This window comes from Bos indicus x Bos taurus, unplaced genomic scaffold (genome assembly GCF_003369695.1).
Source record: "Bos indicus x Bos taurus breed Angus x Brahman F1 hybrid unplaced genomic scaffold, Bos_hybrid_MaternalHap_v2.0 SuperScaffold_100126, whole genome shotgun sequence".
In the NCBI taxonomy this organism is placed as follows: Eukaryota; Metazoa; Chordata; class Mammalia; order Artiodactyla; family Bovidae; genus Bos; species Bos indicus x Bos taurus.
The window spans coordinates 1,287,189-1,302,306 of record NW_020867066.1 but is presented as its reverse complement, the minus strand read 5'-3'; the positions used below and the strand labels follow the sequence as shown (position 1 = coordinate 1,302,306).

Sequence of the window (15,118 nt, the reverse complement as noted above, 5' to 3'; positions counted from 1 at the left end):
CAGCTTCAGCATCAGTCCTTCCAATGACCACCCAGGACTGATCTCCTTTAGGATGGACTGGTTGAATCGCCTTGCAGTCCAAGGAACCCTCAAGACTCTTTTCCAACACCACAGTTCAAAAGCATCAATTCTTTGGCTCTCAGCTTTCTTTATAGTCCAACTCTCACATACATACATGACCACAGGAAAAAACCATAGCCTTGACTAGATGGACCTTTGTTGACAAAGTAATGTCCCTTTTTTTAAAGGGACACGCTATCTAGGTTGGTCATAACTTTCCTTCCAAGGAGTAAGTATCTTTTAATTTCATGGCTGCAGTCACCATCTGCAGTGATTTCGGAGCCCAGAAAAATAAAGTCAGCCACTGTTTCCAATGTTTTTCCATCTATTTGCCATGAAGTGATGGGACCAGATGCCATGATCTTAGTTTTATGAATGTTGAGCTTTAAGCCAACTTTTTCACTCTCCACTTTCACTTTCATCAAGAGGCTCTTTAGTTGTTCTTCACTTTCTGCCATAAGGGTGGTGTCATCTGCATATCTGAAGTTATTGATATTTCTCCCGGCAATCTTGATTCCAGCTTGTGCTTCCTCCAGCCCAGCGTTTCTCATGATGTACTCTGCATATAAGTTAAATAAGCAGGGTGACAATATACAGCCTTGAGGTACTTCTTTTCGTATTTGGAACCAGTCTGTTGTTCCATGTCCAGTTCTAACTGTTGCTTCCTGACCTGCATATAGGTTTCTCAAGAGGCAGGTCAGGTGCTCTGGTATTCCTATTTCTTTCAGAATTTTCCACAGTTTATTGTGATCCACACAGTGAAAGGCTTTGGCATAGCAATAAAGCAGAAATGGATGTTTTTCTGGAACTCTCTTGCTTTTTCAGTGATCCAGCGGATGTTGGCAATCTGATCTCTGGTTCCTCTGCCTTTCCTAAAACCATCTTGATCATCTGGAAGTTCATGGGTCATGTATTGCTGAAGCGTGGCTTGGAGAGTTTTGAACATTACTAGCGTGTGAGATGAGTGCAATTGTGCAGTAGTTTGAGCATTCTTTGGCATTGCCTTTCTTTGGGATTGGAATGAAAACTGACCTTTTCCAGTCCTGTGGCCACTGCTGAGTTTTCCCAATTTGCTGGTATATTGAGTGCAGCACTTTCACAGCATCATCTTTCAGGATTTGAAACAGCTCAACTGGAATTCCATCACTCCACTAGCTTTGTTCATAGTGATGCTTTCTAAGGCCCACTTGACTACACATTTCAGGATGTCTGGCTCTAGGTGAGTGATCACACCATAGTGATTATCTGGGTCATGAAGATCTTTTATGTACAGTTCTTCTGTGTATTCTTGCCACCTCTTCTTAATATCTTCTGCTTCTGTTAGGTCCATACCATTTCTGTCCTTTATCGAGTCCATCTCTGCATGAAATATTCCCTCGGTATCTCTGATTTTCTTGAAGAGATCTCTAGTCTTTCCTAGCTTTAGATAGCTTTAGAGACTCTAAATCAGGGATCCCCAACCACTGAAGTTCCTTTCAGTATTCAGTTCAGGTATTTCAGACCATGAAGCAAAGCCCTTTTCAGTTAAAAGTTGCTAAAAATAATATTTTTTCTTTATAAAAATTATATTGAGAAGGGTTATGAAGGAAGGAACCAGGTAATTCTAGAAAGAATATCAAGCAGTAGAAAATGAAATTTATTTTTTTTTCCTTTTGCTTTTCACCAAAAAAGTACATAAGGATATAATCACAAAATATGGCTAGCTTAATAAAATGGAGGAGGGTGATGGTATGCAATTAACCCCCTCTCCCAACCCCCACCAGAAGTTTTATTTTTAAATGCTTCCATTACAATGGTAGTAGCTTCAGATTTCAGCCAGTGAGGCTCAAGCATTTTTGGAGGGCTTATTTTTCTCCTTAAATGACATTTAAATATATAGCATTTTGTATGCAGAGCTGTTTGAGGGTAGCAGTTTATGTTAGCAACAAGAGAGTAAGAAAGTGCACTTACTATGAAGGTGGGCATCCTAGTGCTTTTCTGTCTCATGTGTGAAGTTCATTCTCTCTTATGATAACTTTGTTTACAGCACCCACAGATGCACTTGTAGTCAGATTTTATAAAAGACATCTGAATCATATGTCTAAGCAACCCAGTTTGTGACACGAGTCAGCCTCTGATAGACGATATATTTTCCATTGTAAAGACTCAAATGAAACTTTTCACATTCTTCTTTGAGGATAAAGAGTTACATTTGAAATCGTATTTTGCCCAAACACATTCAGAGATAAGGCTTCACAAAGCCTGACATTATTTTGTTATGTGCATCTGTTAAGGAACTGAGATACAATACAGCTACTGAAAATTGATGATTGTGGACCTTGACAGCACTTCACTTCTTCTGTGTTCTGATTATACACTGAGAAAACCTGTATCTCTTCCAGTTCAGCTAGAATTTGGTAGAATTCAAGAACTCCAAGGCCTGGCAGAGATCTGTCCTATTATTGGGTATCATCCTTCATTTTAGAGAAGTCACTTGGTTGATTCCTGGCTAAAGGTTTTGATTCCCTTTCATTCTTGGGAAGTATCCACAGATCACATTTCTATAGGCCCTATAATTGCTTTGCTAAACAAATTAAACACCAGGTTATTTCATACATATATACCAGTGTTTCAGTTCTTGTTAGTCAGAGTTTTTAAAATATAAAGACTACAACCTGATATTAACATCTGAATCTGTTGTGCTCCTTTTATGTGTGAAAATGAGAAGCCCTGTTGAGGTGCAAGATTTCTTATCCTCTTTGTTACCCTGTTTTTAATTTATTCCAGGGAGTAAAATGGTTTTGCTTATCAATTTATTGTAGTGATAAAGCATATCTGTGAATCAGAATGATCAAAAATCTAGGAGATCTACAGGTTGTTTGGCATTTAACCCAGCCCCACTGAAGGTTTTAGTGGAGCTATTTCCTCCGTAGAATAAATACAGCCCTGGTTTTTTAAAACTGTGCCTCCAATAGTGATATGGTTGCTTCACATGAAGAAGGAAACCTAGAAATGTGTTGCCTCAGGAGGAGGACTTTGAAACTTTTAAACATGTTGATTTTGTCTTTTTCTCCCTCAGGTGTACTTCAAAAGGAGATAGCCAGATGTTACTCACAGTAACCTTGTGGTTATGAATATTTCCAGCGGACAGCCCTCAGCCTTAACAATTTTTGAGTCAACACTGATTCTCCCATGAGTTCATGTCTACTCCAAAGGCTTTTTTCCAGTAGCTTTTCGACTGCATAAACTATATTCTATGTTTCTTATACTGGCAACAAATATTTACACATTACAAGATGTTAGTTCTCCAACTTCACTCAAGATTTCAAACTCTTGGAAAAGGATTTATTATATTTATTTATATGTTATAATGTTTTCTTTATTATGCAAATGAAAGGCACAGGCCACCTATAAAAGCTGTGTCCCAGATTTTGTGTCCTGAGAGACTCCAGAGCCAAAATCAATTTCTAAGATTTGAGACAAAGTTGTCACAGATGGTTTTTTACTGTTCCCAGAATTACATATTACTTTCTGATTTTATCAGGGATTCTGTTTACTTGAAGACTGTGTGAAGTTGCTGTTTTGTGTCACCACTTCCTTTAACATGACTAGGATCCATTTTTCCACCAAAAGACCTCTGGTTAAAATACTACAGAGAAACCTGATAGGAAAAACATACAATATACTATAGTTTAACAACAACAAAAAAGAAAGGATATATGGTTAAATACAGAAGGATAATATCATATGTTCTAAGAGAGAAGGAAAAGAAAATATGCTTTCTCAAAATAGGAGCCCTTCTAGGGGATTTGCTAATGAAGGACTGACATGTGCTAGACTGTCTTCTAGATAGAGGATTTTATTTTTTTTACATTAAAAATTGTGGTAAAGTATATATAACATAAAATTTGCCATATAACCATTTTTAATCACACAATCCAGTAGCATTAATCACATTCACAGTGTTGTGCAACCATCATTGTCTGGGTCGGTTCAGTTCAGTTCAGTCTCTCAGTCGTGTCCGACTCTTTGCGACCCCATGAACCACAGCAAGCCAGGCCTCCTTATGCATCACGAGCTCCCAGAGTCTACCCAAACCCATGTCCATCGAGTCAATGATGCCATCCAACCATCTCATCCTCTGTCATCCCCTTTTCCTCCTGCCCTCAATCTTTCCCAGCCTCAGGGTCTTTTCAAATGAGTCAGCTCTTCACATCAGGTGGCCAAAGTATTGGAGTTTTAGCTTCAGCATCAGTCCTTCCAATGAATACCCAGGACTGATCTCCTTTAGGATGGACTGGTTGGATCTCCTTGCAGTTCAAGGGACTCTCAAGAGTCTTCTCCAACACCACAGTTTGAAAGCATCAATTCTTCGGCGCTCAGCTTTCTTTATAGTTTATCTCTCACATCCATACATGACCAATGGAAAAACCATAGCCTCAACTAGATGGACCTTTGTTGGCAAAGTAATATCTCTGCTTTTAATATGCTGTTTAGTAACTTTTGGTAATTATTTGCTTCCTATTCAGTGTGTTATTTCTGCAGTCATTGTGATAAGTTTCATTTTTCTAGGAGTAGCTCTGTTTCCCCTGAGTTTCTGAGCTTGATTGGCATAAATTTATTCACAACATCTTATATGTTTAGTCTTTGCAGCATCTCCAACTGTGTTCTTTTGGCTTTTTAATTTTCTTTGAGCCTTCTTTTTTTATGAATAATCTTGCATAAATTTTTCCTGTTTTCAAAGAATCAACTTTTTGTTTGATTGCTGCTCTTTCTTTTTTCCCTAGTTCATTGTATCATTCTTTCTTTCCTTCAACTTTTCCTTTACTTTGAGTTTTTTTTTATAAATTCTTAAATTGGAAATAGGTTAATAATGTCATTATTTTTGTAATATAAGTATATAAAGCCAGCTCCCCCCACCACCAAGATCCACTTTAGCTGCAACCTGCAAGTTTTGATACTCACCACTAATCAATAGGGTATTATATATTTTCTAATTCCTAATTTAATTCACTAACTATATGTTTTACCCATGAGTTATTCATTAGTATAATGGTTTTCAAATGCTAATTGGTTTTTTCTATTAGATGGACCCATGCAGAACTGCTAACATTCAGCCTTTTATAAGCCATACAGTGGCAGTTTCATGTGGTTCAACCTAATAGTTTACTTTTGTTATTAATAACATAATGTCATTTTTGTCAGACAACATTAGATTGTGGATTTTAAATCAAAGGTAACCACATTCACACAAGAAGTCCTTGTTACCCCTGTTTTGTATTTTAGTTGGGGGGTTTAAAATGTTATAAGTATGTGTGTAATCAGTAATTTTCAAATAAAAGCCCTCCCCGAGTACTGGAATGTTTTCTGACATGTGTTGCTGGCTGGTTCTCTGGGATGCAGACTGGGATGCAGTTTAGTGCTGGCATGAGTATCAGGGGATGCCCTTGGGATCAACACTTGTGGCATCAGGAGGGAATAAACAGGATAGGGCAGAGGGAAAGATCAAGATGCATCACTGGCCAGATGACCTTAACTGACCCCATGGAGAGCTGGAGTGAAGATGGCCCTTCAGGGTTATCCTGACATGTCCAGTGGCCAGATATTTATACCTCCACCCGGATGGGACATTGCAGAGAAGCTGCCCCCAGAAGACCTAGTGGCTGAGGACTGCCCACCTACAGCACTTCCAGCAACTGGAGAACGAGTCCTTGAAGGGAGGTCTGGGCAGCCCATCTCCATGTTATGCAACAGCATGTATCACAGTTCCAGACAAGAGTGATTAGGCTGTGCTGTGGGGGAAACTCTTGGTGACCGACATGTAAGTCAAAACGATGATTTAGTGATTCTTCTCAGTGCCCTTTGGTCTAAAAAAAGTAGAGAAGAAGGTCCATGTAGAGGAGACAGCCTCATCTCTAGGCTCAACCCAGTTGTCACCCCTGCTAGGAAGTCACCTTAAGATTAATCCTTGTCCTAGGTAACTTGGATTTCTGCAATACCCTGACCACCTCTCATTTGTTAAACTGAACCATCTTTGGTTAGTGTCTTGCTGTCACCATCTTGAGATACTTCATTTTTAAACAAGGGTCCCTATTCTTTCCGTTTTGCACTGAGTCCTATAAATTATGTAACCTGCCCTAACTATGAGTATTCATAAGCATTCTGTTTTCTTATAAAACTAAGTGAGAAAAAGACTTTAAACTGTGCCCTATTCACTTTTAATTCCATCTCCCAGCACAGTATGTGTCACATAGCAGGTGCTCCATAAATGTTTGCTGAATGCATGAATGAATGAATGGTATTGAGAACAAACCTTCCTTCTCAGCTTCATAATTTTGAAGTTTAAAGAGGTAGCTTGGGATAACAGAAAGCCCTGGTTTTGGAGTCAGTCAGTCACAGATCTGCATGCCAGTTCTTTCTCTACTACTCACTGGCAGTGTGAGCACCTGAAGAATGTACTGTCCAGAGTGGGACACTTGAGAGTGAAAGGAAAGCAATAACCAGCCAAGGTGCCAGGAAAATAAACTGGCACCATCCTTGACAAAATGGACTCTGGTCACCCCATAGCCATGTAGCCATAGTTTGGATAAGTGTCTCAACCTCTGAATCTCAGCTTCATCTGGAAAATGAATATAGTTTCTGTACTTCCGTTCTTTGATTGGGACGATGGATGGACCAAGAGCATCCAAAGGCACAAGGTGGAATCAATGACCTTGGTGATTCCTAATTACCAGGAGAGGAGAGCAAGATGGATGTGGATGAAGGTAGGTTTGTAGATTGTAGATGTATTTGAGGAGGTCCTCATTTAATGGCCTAAACCAAACTGTTTGTCCTTCACAGATAAAAATGGAATATGCACACGAGGAGCACATGCTCTGGAATCAGGCTTTCAGGGACAATTACTGGTTCCTCTGGGCACTGACTGGGATTGGTTACGATTCTGCTAGCTGCTAATTGTGGGCTCTTAAGATTAGGAAGCCCACTGTGTCTCAGTTTCTTTGATAGTGGAAGTGAGGTTAGTACAATTCTCAGAGGGTTGTTGCAAATGTAACTGTGACAGTGATACAACAGTATGGCCTGTGGGCTAGTGCCAGTCTATGGCCGGTTTGTAACTATATTAGAAATAAGTACAGGGAATTCAAGAAAACTAGACACGTGCAGCCACCTGTTATTGCTGTGATGTCTAAACTCAGGAGGGGTGGGATCCTGAACAGCCCAGAGACCAGTGTGACTGTTGCACTTGCAGAAGGAAGGTGCACATGACTGAGCTGAGCACTAGCCGTGCTCAGTGGATCATTGATTAGGTTGCAATGGTCTGAAAATGTAAAATTACATAAAACTGATTCTTAACCCCAGACAGGTGAGAAACACTGCTTTTGAACTATGCTGGATTTGTGATTAGCGCCCCATCAGTACTACCCTCTACAGCACTACCCTCTTTATTAATTGTTCCCATCATATTTATGTTTAAAATTAGACCACACAGGCTTCCAAAAGGCCCTATTATACATTATAAATATTTTTAATAGCATTAAAAAGTTAGAAATAAATTCCTGTTCAAGTTTGGAGGGTTTTTTCTTTTTTTTTTTTTAATCTAAAAACAATACTATGCTTATATTTATACTGATGCTATTCTTGAATCAGCAGTATGGTCCTAATGTTGAAGAAGGTCCCTGGAAACACAATAGACCACTTTAAAGCCTTCAGAGTTTTTTAAACACAAGGTTTTATGTGTAAGCTGTTAATTTTCCTTTAAAAACAGAAAGAATGTGGATTAACTGAGCTTTTGTTTTTTAAACCTAATGTAGTAAGGAAAAAAATAATTTTCCCCCAAAACTAAAACAGCAATGTGTACTGAAAAGCTGGGAGAAATACATGTTTTTTGTTTGTTTGTTTTTCTTTTTTTTAATTTTATTTTATTTTTAAACTTTACAATATTGTATTAGTTTTGCCAAATATCAAAATGAATCCGCCACAGGTTTTTTTAAATTTAGAACTAAAAAATAACATTACTAGAAGGAATGACATGCCTGAGTTCAACGAGACCTCCATCTATACTCCAGGCCCAGATGACTTCCCTTAGGAGTCAAAATTGGGACTGTGTGATTTTTTAAGAAGAACAAAGATTAAGACTTAGATATATTGAACATGTTTTACACAAAGTTTACTTTGGATGGTTCTGAATAAATTCACTCTTCACTTAGCAAACATGCTCACAATTATCCATTCTAATTGGTGGAAGCTTTGGGTATTCCAAAGCAGTGTTTAATTCAAAAGTTAATCATATTTAATTATGGAGGATATTATGTAAAAAATATTTTTAAAATTAAATTTTGCAGAATACCTAGACAAAAAATGAGTCTCTGAGATGGAACTTATATTACATTAGAAATATTATAAGTAGGTAATGATAAACAGAGGACTGAAGGTTTTTAAACCCTATCTTTTACAACTATAAAATATTTATAAATCCATGAGTTTATACTGATTCTGATAAAACATAAAATAGACAGGAGGAAGGGTAAGCTCTTTTTTGCAATAGAATACCAACTCACAAATGTAGACAGGCTGACAGAAAAGTATCATATGGCAGCCATCATAAATAATTCAGACAAAATTCATCATTGGCTGAATATACCATGAATGTTCAGGGGTTGGGGGAGGCATGGCATTTTCATAGACTCAAAATATCTTCCTTGATTAATTCTTTAGGGAAGAGTTACATTTTTAAAGTGGAAAACTCTGGCAAACACCAGGCTAAGCAGAGTAAACATTACTAATAATGAACTTACTGACACCCTTGGAATTTTTTTCTTGCTTCTTTAAAAATTTATTTTATTTAAGCATAGCTGATTTACAATGTTGTGTTAATTTCTGCTATTCAGCAGTGATTCAGTTATACATATACATACATTGTTTTTCATATAAGTTATATAAACAGGGTGACAATGTACAGCCTTTTCTTTCTTCTTTCCCAATTTTGACCCAGGCAGTGGTTCCATGTCTGGTTCTAACTCTTGCTTCTTAACCTGCATGTAGGTTTCTCAGGAGACAGGTAAGGTGGTCTGGTACTCACATCTTTAAGAACTGTCCACAGTTTGTTCTGATCCACAGTCAAAGGCATTAGTGTGGTCAATAAAGCAGAAGTAGATGTTTTTCTGAGCAGAGACCATATGGCCCGCAAAGCCTGGAAATGTTTTGACTTCCTGTTAACAGGAAAACTCTGCCCACCCTGCCCTAGGGCTCTGCTATTCTAAGCATGGACCAACAGCCCTGGCTTGGCCTGGAAGGCTGTTAGGAACATGGAATCTTGTCTGTACCCTAGACCTATTGACTTAGAATCTCCGGATCCCAGGTGAGTCCTGCTCACATTAGTTTGAGAAGCGCTGGTTTAGAGGCCCTGCTCGGGTCATCCTGTGGTTGCACCCTCCCCAGGTTCAGGCAGCCAGAGAGGACCAGGGGGTGTGGCCACCTGGAGCCCTGCCCCCTCCAGACCGTGCTCTGAGCACCTGGGCCCTAGAACCCTTGCTCCAAGTGCCAGTGCAGGCCTCCCCCCTGGGGGCCATGTCCCAACCAGACAACTGGTCAAGATACAGTTGTTTGTGGGACAGGAAGAGGGCGGCCTGAACTTGGACTTGGAGGCTGGGGGTGCTCTTGCTTGAGCAGCAGATTCCTCAGGGCACAAACAGGGTCAGAGCCAGAGGTGGGAAGAGCAGGGGGAGGGCTGAGGGCTGGGTTGGCCCCTGTCTCTGCTGTCCTGCCTTCTGGCTTGGAGCTGTGTCCAGAATCCCATTCTGCCAGTTATTAATAGTTAGGAAGGTATACTTGACAATTTTGTTTGACTGATTTATAACTTTTAAATATTTAAGCATGTAGTATGGGCTTCATTTATACTCTTGACCAGGGACCACAGATGTGAGTGACAGGTCTGTTAAATGCTTCTCAAAGTGTGTTCAGAGGACCCCCTCCATCAAAAACCACTGGGTTATTGGTTAAAATTCGAATTCCCAGGGCCCACTTGTGTAACAACCTGAATCAGATCTTTGGGGCTGAAGCCCAGGAACCTGCATTCTGACCCCTTCCCTATTGATTCTGATCCACAGCGGAGCTACAGGAGCACTTGTAATGGAGGGGGGAGGGGCATGGAGAGGAGCTGCCCCAAGGGGCAGGAAGCATCAGAAGAGGGAGGTTCCAGGTCAGAGGAATGTGCTGACCAGGAGCTCACACCTTCTTGCTTCTCTCATGATTCTCCTCGCAACCTGGCCTGACCTCACCCCTGGGAGCTGGATGCAAGGAAAACCTTTTAGAATGGGACAAAAGTGTCTTTCTGCCGACCATGAGGTTCTTGGGGGCTGCCCTTCAGAAGGAAGGACCCGACTCAGGGGCAGTAGGAGCAAAGGGGCTGCGGGCACCTAGAGGGATCACACGGACCCACCCAGGGAGTCAGGCTGAAGCTGCTGAGCAGGTCTTTGGGCAGGGAGACCTCCTGGTCCCACGGGACACGGGAGGAGCTGGGATAGACTGTGTGGTCACACCTGCCTGGGCTCAGAGGCTGCATCTGTCAGTTATGAGTCTATGACATTGATCAAGGTCCTTAAGCTCTGTAAGATGGGGCTTCTAATATTCTTCAAGCTTATGTTAAAATTAAATGTGATAGTCTTATGTTCAGGCCTGTGATACTGGCAGGATAGGCAAGTGCCATGGTCTTTGTACTGCCAAGAATCTCTGTAGCCACCAATGAGCCCAAAATCGGCATGATAAATAGTACAAGAAAGTCCACTTGGGCACAGCCCTGAAGGCCAACCCTTTTGGAAGTGCTTCTCATGCCAAGAGAATCGTGCTCGAAAAAGTATGGATTGAAGCCAAACAACCAAATTCTGCCATCATGAAATGTGTCAGGGTTCAGCTCACCAAGAATAACAAAAAAATCACAGCCTTTGTACCCAGTAATGGTTGCTTGAACTTTATTGAGGAAAGTTCAATATTGATGATATTCTGGTTGCTGAATTTGGTTGTAAAGGTCATTCCTGGAATTTGCTTTAGGTTGTCAAAGTAGCTAGTGTCTCTCTTTTGGCCTTATACAAAGGCAAGAAGAAAGACCAAGATCATGAATTTGGATGATGATAGCATGATAGTAATACATTTTCATATACCCCCAAAAAATTAAATGTGATAATTAAATAAAAATACATCCTGCCACACAATACTATAAGGGGCAGCTGCTGTTTACTGCAGAGAAGGAGATGGCACCCCACTCCAGTACTCTTGCCTGGAAAATCCCATGGATGGAGGAGCCTGGTGGGCTACAGTCCATGGGGTTGCGAAGAGTAGGACACGACCGAGTGACTTCACTTTCCCTTTTCCCTTTCATGCATTGGAGAAGGAAATGGCAACCCACTCCATTGTTCTTGCCTGGAGAATCCCAGGGACGGCGGAGCCTGGTGCGTTGCCGTCTATGGGGTTGCACAGAGTCGGACACGACTGACGCGACTAAGCAGCAGTAGCAGCAGCTGTTTACTGGGACATTCATTACCTTACACCTCTGCCCTTCTTGATGCTGGATATCATAAGCACTTGTCACTGACTGTGCTCAGTCACGTCCAACTCAGCAACCCTATGACTACAGCCTGCCAGCCACCTCTGTTCATGGGATTCTTCAGGCAAGAATACTAGAGGGTTGCCATTTCCTCCTCCAGGGCGTCCTCCCCATCCAGACATGGAACTTGCATCTCCTGTGTCTCCTGCATTGGCAGATTCTTTACCACTGAGACTCTTTACCTGGGAAGCGCTTGTCACTGGCTATCAGCCAGCGGTCTTATCACGACCAATTTCCTCAAACCCCCCAGGGGGCGCTAGTGGTAAGGAATCTGCCTGCAAATGCAGGAGAACCAACAGAGGCAAGTTTCATTCCTGGGTCAGGAAGATCGCCAGGAGGAGGATATGGCAACCCACTCCAGTATTCCTGACAGAAATCCCATCCTCTGTCCATGGGGTCCCAAGGAATCATCATGACTAAGCACACGCACACACCTCAGACCCCAGGCACAGGAATGTTCCAGTCACAGACATGTGCCAGACCTGTGCTTGGCCAGTGGCCTGGAGCTCCAAGTTTCTCTGCCTAGGAGTGACTCCTAAAGTTACTGCAGAGCTGCTCATCCTGTACATTTCCAAGGATTTCCCTCCCAGAAAGCCACATCTTGGGACTCAGATGTGTGAAGCTCAGGTTTGTGAACTAAGACTGTGGTGGTTTAGTTGCTGAGTCTTGTCCAACACTTGTGAACCCATCGACTGTAGCCTGCCAGGCTCCTTTGTCCATATGGGATTCTCCAGGAAATAATATTGGAGTAAGTTGCCATTTCCTTCTCCAGGGGATCTTCCTGAATCTGGGATGGAACCTGGGTCTCCTGCTTTGCAGGCAGATACTTTACTGGCTGACCTATGAGGAAAGCTCCAGAAGTGAAAGTAAAGTCACTTGGTCGTGTCCCGACTCTTTGCAATGCTATGGACTCTAGCCCGCAAGGCTTCTCTGTCCATGGGATTTTCCAGGCAAGAATATTGGAGTGGGTTGCCATTTCCTTCTCCAGGGGTTCTTCCCAACTGAGGGATCAAACCCAGGTCTCCCGCATTGGGGGTAGACTCTACCATCTGAGCCATCAGGGAATCTTTTAAAAGAAGTAACTATAGAAGTGTGACCCTTGGAGAGGCACTCATACACACTATAGACTGTTCTGTAGCCAGCTTTTAATAACATGAGTGAACTGATACTGTCAGTGTCTGCCCATAAATCCTGTGTGGGTGTGTGTGCTTAGTCATGTTCGACTCTTTGCGACCCCATGGATTATAGCCAGGTAGGCTCCTCTGTCCATGGAATACTGCAGTATTGGGTTGCCATTTCCTTCTCCAGGGGATCTTCCCGAACGAAGGACTGAACCTTGCAGCTTCTGTATTGTCAGGGAGATTCTTTACCACTGAGCCACCAGGGATACCCAACTAGGCTGGGCTGGTTATGAAACCTCCAGGGACAACCATGCTATACTGAAAATCACCACCAGGGGGCAGAAGAATCATGTATCTAGGTGAGCAGGGTGGAAAGGCCATGGAATGAGGGGCCAGGAAGACCTCACAGCGGGCAAGAGGTGTCACAGGCCCCCAACTCACCCACCTCATCTACACCCTAGACACAGAAATGCACCTTCCTGCTCCTACAGAATCACCTAATTTGTTTACTTTGTTCCTTGTCCAGATAGAGTCCTTATAACTTAAACATGGAAAAGGCCAGTGGTTTGTAAAATCACCAAGGGAGCTCTGTAAACCCAGTGCTGAAGCCTCATATCAGTAAAATCAGAATCTTGGGAGAGGGAAGGCAGGAATCAGCACTTTAAAAAACCCACAAGAGAGCAGCCAAACAAAAACCTCTGTTGGAAATATAAGATCTCATTTCTTCCCAAATGGCAGCTGCTTCCATTGCTAGAAAATGTTAGTTGCTCAGTTTTGTGTGACTCTTTGCAACTCTATGGACTATAACCCACCAGAATTCCATGGAATTCTCCACATAAGAATACTGGAGTGGGTTGCCTATTCCCTTCTCTAGGGGACCTTCCCAACCCAGGGGTCAAACCCTGGTCTCCTCCACTGCAGACAGATTCTTCACTGTCTAAGCCACCAGGAAAGTGGAAGACAGTTTGATTTCTTCCTGTTTTGTTACTGACTCTCCCCAATCAGACCCCAAAGGCCAGGGGGTTTCATCTGACAGCTGTGCGTGTGTGTGTGTGAGTCACTCAGTAATGTCTGACTCTTTGCAACCCCATGACCTGCAGCCCACCAGGCTCCTCTGTCAATCGGATTTCCCAGGCAAGAATACTGGAATGGGTTGTTATTTTCAGCTCCAGGGGATCTGCCTGACCCAGGGATCAGGCAGATTCTCTACTGCTGATCCACCTGGGAAGCCCCTCTGTCAGGTATGGCTTGTGCCCATAGAATGTGCTCCAGAGGACATGCTTTCCCCTTAAAACACCCCTGGGACTGCTGTATGTGATTCCTGTCAGCTGGGGGATGGGCGATTCTCACAGGACAGGCTCAGCTGTGCTGCCCGTGGCTCCAGATCATAGTGTCAGGCTCAGCATCTCTGCATTTGGCCCTCAGAGCTGAGGTGTTGGTGCAGCCATTTTGCATAAAGGAGTCTTGTCTGAAGGGCCGGGTTGAGGTTTCTGCACGAGGCGCCCTGTGAACAAGTGAAACTCGACTCAGCAACAAAGGGAGAAAAAAAAGGTAACACTTTATTTCATTAAGTATTAGTCAATCGGTCATGCCCAACTCTTTGCGACCCCATGGACTGCAGCCTACCAGGCTCCTCTATCCATGAGATTTTCCAGGCAAGGATACTGGAGTGGGTTGCCATTTCCTTCTCCAGGGGATCTTTCCAACCCAGGGATGGAACCCAGGTCTCCTGCACTACAGCAGATTCTTTACTGACTGAGCTACAAGGGAAGCCCTTGTAGCCCTTATTTCATTATCCAGATTCTATTTTACTCCCAGGGAATGGTTGATGGGCTTTGTCAGTGACTGTTCTGTCGCAGCCCAGCCTCCCTGAATATTAAGGGCCCCACCTTACCTTTAATGACCGTTTCCTTGGTTACCTGTGGAGATAATCTTGATGAAGAGAAAGAGACGGATTTCTCCTCTATGCCTGAAGATCCAAAAGGGAAGGTATTGATATAATAAGTTTTGTTTGTTTTTTTAATCCATAAGGTAACTCCCTCTTGGCGGGGGCTTGATGTTGCTTCTGAAATAAGTGGGAGTCCGTGGTGCCCTTCATCTGAGGAAGACAACCTGGTATTAGTTAAATAGGAAAGGGAAGGACCTAGGCATCAGGGTACACAGAGAACCAGGTCCTGATTCCCAGATAAGAGGCTAAGATGGCCTCATCACTGTGGAAACAGTGTTTCTGTGCTTGTGAGACAGGAAGGAATGGCGTACAGATATTGAGAAAAACAGGATCCCACAAAAACTGGCTTGAACCAGCTAAAATCAATATAGTGTTGAGCATGGTCTGGTCTCTGATCTCTAACTCATTACACCT

General features: G+C 42.5%; 1 protein-coding gene and 1 pseudogene across 2 annotated transcripts in view; both read left to right on the top strand.

Annotated features, from left to right (window-relative positions):
* Window positions 1-4,069, top strand: part of LOC113888432 (multidrug resistance-associated protein 4-like) — a 105,877-nt gene extending 101,808 nt beyond the window's left edge. For both annotated transcript variants that reach the window (XM_027535560.1, XM_027535559.1), the window contains one exon: window positions 3,119-4,069. The gene's annotated coding sequence lies outside the window, so the exon portion shown is untranslated. The remainder of the gene's footprint in view (window positions 1-3,118) is intronic.
* A 6,306-nt stretch (window positions 4,070-10,375) lies between these two features.
* Window positions 10,376-11,160, top strand: LOC113888422 (annotated as a pseudogene).
* Window positions 11,161-15,118: the final 3,958 nt, after the last annotated feature.